This window comes from Corapipo altera, unplaced genomic scaffold (assembly GCF_003945725.1).
Source record: "Corapipo altera isolate COAL_440 unplaced genomic scaffold, ASM394572v1 61305, whole genome shotgun sequence".
Classification (NCBI taxonomy): Eukaryota; Metazoa; Chordata; class Aves; order Passeriformes; family Pipridae; genus Corapipo; species Corapipo altera.
Window position 1 is genome coordinate 3,874,429 of NW_020884909.1, and position 6,000 is coordinate 3,880,428.

Genomic DNA, 6,000 nt, shown 5'->3' on the forward strand with positions numbered 1-6,000 from the left:
TAAAAACTAAATTTGCCCAAGTGCACCCCATAACCAGGTAGCTACAACCTGAGATCTAACCTTGCAGAATCATGTTTACTCAGGGCCTGGAGCTAATGAATTCTCACTGCCTCCATGTGAACATGGCTTGCTAATCATCCTCTCCACAGGGAGAGGAAAGCTATCCTTTTCTGGAAAAATCCAACACATCGCCTGATGGATGCTTTTTACCACTATTTTAACAAAGTCTCTTTAATGTGACAGATGCAACTTGAAGTTCCTTTCATGTTGGCGTTTTAGCTTCCTCTTCCACCATCTAATAGGGCCTGATGAAATAAGCTGAGAAGCACAAACAGAATCTTTAAACCTACAGTGATGAACAGTTTCAAAGCCCCCTCAAAGCATACACCTTGGGTATGAGATTAAGATCTTCTTTTTTAGTTCATTCCTACTTCCATGCATTAATTCCTTCTAATCATGCAGTGTGTACGTGAAATATAACTTGCTGAGTCCTTTTAAAGCAAATACCAATATCATAAAGAGTCTCCTGAAGGCAAGACACAAATATTGCCCAAAGGCTAGTGTGAAAAATCCACTTACCACATTGCAGGTACACTGAGGAATTAAATCAGCACATTATCAAGCAGTATAAATGCATTCTAATGTCTTTATAATTTATTGCAACTGGGGAAAAAAGTTTCATTGATTTGCACAAATATTTGGAAGAATGCTCAAACCAAGGCTCTTCATTGATAGAGCACAGATGCAGCATGCCCTCTGTTACATGTATTCAAGCATGAACAGTCCAACTCCAAAAATAGACCTGCATAAATCATTCCTGTCACTTGACAAAAATTTATTCCTGTCCTGGAAATTGATGCAAAAATCCAGTAGTTTTCTTTCAGTCAAAAGGAAAGAAGTATGAGTTTTTATTGTCCCCACGCAACAGAAAACTGGGTGCAAAGCACCAGCTTGTATCAAAATAGTTGGCTAACTTCAGCTGCCAGAGTATTCAATGAGAAATAAGTAATATATGATGTAAGAACATTTTTAAACTTTTTTAAAGCAGATCTGAAGCTTTCAATGCATCAGTGTTCACTGTATTCCTGTAAGACTAGAAAAAACTCTGGACACAGTTTGTGAAAATTAACAATATTTTATTAATGAAATAATAAATTAAAAATTGTCCTTCTGAGCAGGTGTAGCGTATGTCCTGATACTTACCTAAAGGTAAGTATTTCTGGGAAGACTAAATACTTTGTATAGCCCTTGGAACACACCTGTGACAAATTCCAAAATAAGGGTGACAAATTCCCAGGATCGTGGAAAGTAGGAGATAAAAGCTTCAAGACCGAAATGCTAGGGGTGACAAACTTGGAGATGAACAACAGGAACTGGTTTCTATAGACCTTTAATGCAATAATCCAAGCATATTGTGTAGTATAATGTTGTCATTGCTGGCTACAGGCAAGAAACCTGTACTTAACTTACAAGTCCTGAGGACCGAAGCTGGTCAGCCTACTTCCAGCAAGCCTACTAGTTTATTTTAGTTTCCTCATACAATACAGACATAACATTATGCAACTAACAGTAACAAGTCCTTATTTTCTATACAATGTGAAATTTCTGGCTCTAGCATAATATATTATATACAAGAATAAAGACCTGGTACAATAGGAGGGGGTAACTATTGGTTTAATCAACTTGCCAATGGTCAGTTAAAGAAATACCTTGGAGCCAGACAAAACTGGATTTAGGGTTACAGACAAAACAAAGAATTCTGTAATGGGCTCCATAAAAGCATAAATTTAGACATAACAGACTTGCAGACCAATAAATGAAAAAAGAACAAAGGTGAAAAAGCGCGTCAGCAAGCAAAGGGTCAGCCTCTTCTCACAGGTAACAAGCGGTAGGATGAGAGGAAATGATACCAAGCTGCACCAGAGGAGGTTCAGGTTGGACATCAGGAAAAACTTCTTCATGGAAAGGGTGGTCAGACATTAGAATGGACTGCCCAGGGGGGTGGTGGAGTCACCATCTCTCCAGGCATTCAAGAAATGACCAGAATGGCACTTGGTGCCATGGTATAGTTGACAGGGTGGTAGTCAGTCAAAGTTTGAACATGATGATCTTGGAGGTCTTTTCTCATTTAAATGATTCTGTGATTCTGTGAAAGAAAAATTACCTTAGGTGAAGGCTAGAGAAAAAAAACAACGTAAATATCATATTCCTCCTAGTGAAAGATCCAGATACTGATGACTCACCACAGCATTCCACTACCAGGACAAAATTACCAACCTTAGACCCAGGAAGAAGAGAGGAAGGACATATGTATCACCAGGAAAAATGGCACAAAACTAAGAATTTGAGTTTAATTTGGTTTTATCCGTTCCCTGTCCTTTCCCGACCCCTCCCTGTTAGACTCTCAATTGCAACAAAAATATGTCCTTTATTCATATGTCCTTGGCTTTATAGAAGATGTACTCTCTCTTTGCCCATATGCAAGATTTTAAGCACAATAATGACAAGGCAAGTTTTTTGTTCATTCAGGAATGTCATTAGCACATGCAACAGAAAACTTAGGCAAAGGTGATGACTTTTATAGAGACATATGCCCAATGCTGAAGGGCCTCATTCCAGAGATAACCCTCCGAAGGCTTCAGCAATCAAATGTGCTGCAATGGGATCCGGGAAGGAGGAAACAGCCCTGTAAATTCAAAGCATACAGATGTGCAGGACAGCAAAACTACATAGGCCCCTTGCTTACTTTTGCCTGGTACAGTATCAGACATCCTGGCTTGTAGACAGTGTTGTCTCCACCAAGAAGAGACAGCACAGAGGAAGGCTGTGAATTTGGCAGCAGTCAGTGTTGGAAAGGGTAGCCTCACTCAGCAGCATCAGTCTTCCCGTGTCCTTCCCGTCTCTCTGGGAGAAAAGAAAGTCTCCAAGGCTTTCCTTACTCTTTTCCTTCTCACTTAAGGACCCTCCCTACACATCTTCCACCTGAATCTTCCATTTCCATGTCAGTGGCAAAGCTCTGTACGTATCACTGACAACAGCTTTGTGTATCTGACTTTTCTCTTTGGAACACGATAATGCTTCCCTGACCTAAAAAGAAATACATAGTTACATTTAGGAAACAAAATTGTATTTATATATTTCCTTAATTCTATTTTAAATATAAATTTTAAGACTGAAATATTAAGATTAACTTCTAGGTTGCCATAACAACCCTTTCCTCAGACAGATTCTGTTAAGTATAAGGAAGAACCGAAGAGAACAAAGAACAACCGCAGATAATTCCTTAAATACCAAAACAAAACAACCTATTCTGGGGCTATTCTCTTTGCATAATTCTGAATTTAGTAGCAGTTAATCCCCTGCATTTGAGTTGCATCAGCTTCCATTTCTATCATTTATTACACCTTTTTTTTTTTAATAACATCTTTATTTGCTAGCCCAAACACAGCACCATAGTGTAATTTTACATGTTCCTTGGACTTTCCATACTCCATTTTCCTATCTGGCATATTCTGTGTTTGCTATAGCATACTATCATTAATTAAAACCTCTCTGGGAAGGAGCTTCTGGGCTACACCCTGTGCAAATCATTTCACCTTTATTTAAATTGAACAATAACATCTAGACTGAATATGCCCTGAAAATGTGCCCTGCTGACAACTTAATGGGTTTATCAAGTAATCATTGTGGACTACACAGAGTGTATGCAATAGGTACAGAAGTGAGTAGAGGAAAAGAAGCAGAAGCTGTGTTCTATGTTCCATTTAAATTATGTTAGATGACTGATATTTAAATAGAAGCAGTTTTATTTTAAAAAGTCCTTAGCAGCTTGCTGAAGCTTTGGAAGCCTAGCAGATTCACACAAAACACACTACTGGAACAAATGATGGTATGCATGTTCCTTCTAGATCTAGACTTGCTTAATTCACGCAACCGTCTTTCCAGTATATGCACAAGATAAACACTTCACCTTTTCTCTTTGCTAAGTCAGTTGCAGTGTTTAAGCTGCTGCTCTCCAGAGCAATTATCCCTTTCATGACACAATTGGATCAAGAACTTCCTAATTATATCTCATTATTGTGGTCTTCCTCCATTTTGAAATTGATTTCTTTTCTCTTCCTATATCCCCTTCCTGGTTTGCCTGAACACAGGATTCCCAACATACCAGGCAAAATCAGAAGCGACAAAAGAAGAAGAAGAAAAGAAAATGAACAAGTTTGGAAGAAACTTTCTAATACAATGATGAGTACATTGGAATTCTTATTGTGTACAGTGGAGACAGCACCAAAAGCATTAGCTGTTTCCTGCTCTACAGGCCTGTACACATCCTCAAAACCTGGAGGCATTGATGGTTTCTTTAGTTTCCTCTTCATGAACTCTAATCCTAAACAGAGGCAATGGAACAGTATCCAGGAGCCTGTTATAGTTCATCACTCTACTATTTCTTCTTTTTCCTTTTTACGCAGAACAGAGAGCTGCCAGAGACCAACAGATTTCTGCCTAGAAGGACTCTTTTCCAACACCTGCATAGACTGGAAGTGTCATAAATCAACAAGATTGCTCCCCTGGCTTTCAGCATATCTAGAGTATAGATAGCACACAATGTAATTTTTTCCCTAAAAGGTCAGTGCTATGCTGGACATGCACAGGACATGCATTTCTATTGCTTACTGCTGCCATTTAAATATTTTAACATTACCTTGCCTCGAAGTTGAGGTGCTATTAATATGTGCATGAAGCCCAAAATTACTTTTATCTATGTGTAGATATGTCAGTATACTGAAGCAGTGAACTGAATACACTTTGACATACACAATCATTTGTGTTTGATGTGTTTTCAGGATTTACTAACGAAGTCTGAGCCATACATTCAAGCTACAGAATCCAGTTTAATTAACACTGCAGACATGTCATCTTTTACAGTTGTCAAACCATAGCAAGCCCACCATCCTCTCTGATAGGCTCTTTAAATGTTTAGTTATCCTTCTAGAAATTTGCATCTTATTTAATATTGAAATAATCAATTTTCAGCTTCTAGCCACTGAATCCCATTATTCCTTTGTCTTATAAGTTCCCTAATATCTCTTTTCTGCATTAGTACAAGTCATCTCTCCGCTTCCTCTAAAAATAAGAATTAACTGAGCTTCTCAGGCCTGTTTTCCAGCCTTGGAATTATTATTGTTGCCTTTCTTTTAATACTCTGTAGCACTGCTAGTGTGCTCCCTGCACTTCTTGGAATTACAGTAATCATTTAGTAGGGGTTTGAGGAAATGGCCTGAAGTTGTGTTATGGGAGGTTTAAGCCGGATGTTAGAAAAGGGTTCTTCCCGCAGAGGGTGGTTGGGCACTGAACAGGCTCCCCAGGGCAGTGGGCACAACACCAAGCCTGACAGAGTTCAAGAAGTGTTTGGATGATACTCTCAGGCACATAGTTTGACTCTTGGGGTTGGTCCTGCGCGGGGCTAAGAGTTGGACTCGATGATCCTTGTGGGTCTCTTCTAGTTCAGCATATTCTGATTCTGTAAAATGGATCAACGTGTTGTCTCCACACACTCTCCTGGCCAAGGACTCCTTTGTTAGACCCACAGTAGTTCACTTAAAACTTCATACTGTAGTTCTTCTCTTTGGGCATCCTAACTTTGGATTTGCATGTCTGCTCTCCAGAGTAATTCTTCAGTCTCACATGTATGTCAAAGACAGGGCTGGAGCCCCTTCCTATGAAAACAGGCTGCGAGGGTTGGTGTTTCTCAGCCTGGAGGAGAGAAAGCTGAGGACTTTATGGGGGCCCATGAGAAAGCTGGAAAGGGACCCTTTACAAACCCAGGACAGCCATTATGAGATCTTTCTCACAAAAAAGTCTAAGGAAAGCTCAGCCTCTTGATGAGTCTGTGTGATTCTTTGTAGCATGTTTGTCAGCACCTCAGACTATTGTCACCTGACTGCTTTGAACAAAATCCCCAGCTAGGATAGCTCTATTCCCTAACAGCAGATGTCTGTTCCT